The following is a 660-nucleotide window of genomic DNA, read 5'->3' on the forward strand; positions in this document are numbered from 1 at the left end:
TTGTCTATAAAGTCACCCGGGTGCTTGTCAATGTAGTTTACTTTGTTTTTTGGACTTTCCCACAAGTTTTCCAGTGCCTGTAAAATAGAAAGTTTCAAGCTTTTGTCATTGCATACTATCATTTCTCTGCCTATTGTTTACAATTACATGGATTAGGGAAAATGCTGGCACAAGGATGTGCTTAGTTAAAATTACAGACTAAAATTGTCAGATTGTTTTTTAAAAACTTTACTCTTAAAAACTCAAGAGTGGGGAAATGAAAAAGGACAATAATGAAGGTATTTAAAAAAAGGAGACTATAAGAAGGGAATAGTTAAAAGTACTTAAGAAATTGTACAAAAAATTGGGAAACAAATTTGTACTTTTTAGATTTTTTCAAAATTTGTTTATTGACCCCTCAATGACAGTACAAAGTCTCACAGTGCCCACTGACTCTGGACTTCGGGCAACGCCCTCCTTTGGGCCCGGGAATCGCTATATGTAGGGTTTTTTTGCTCGCGCCTCTAGTGCTGTGACGCCCATGCCTTTTCCCACTGATAGTCGGTTTGTTTGACGCTAAGGCTGGCCTGGGAGATGTGGGGTTAAAGTAGTTGCCAAAAGTTGCGTTACAATAAGGAAAACAGACCAAGGAAGTGCCATTCTATCTGAAAATTTAAGCAA

This window comes from Penaeus monodon, chromosome 30, assembly GCF_015228065.2.
Source record: "Penaeus monodon isolate SGIC_2016 chromosome 30, NSTDA_Pmon_1, whole genome shotgun sequence".
Classification (NCBI taxonomy): Eukaryota; Metazoa; Arthropoda; class Malacostraca; order Decapoda; family Penaeidae; genus Penaeus; species Penaeus monodon.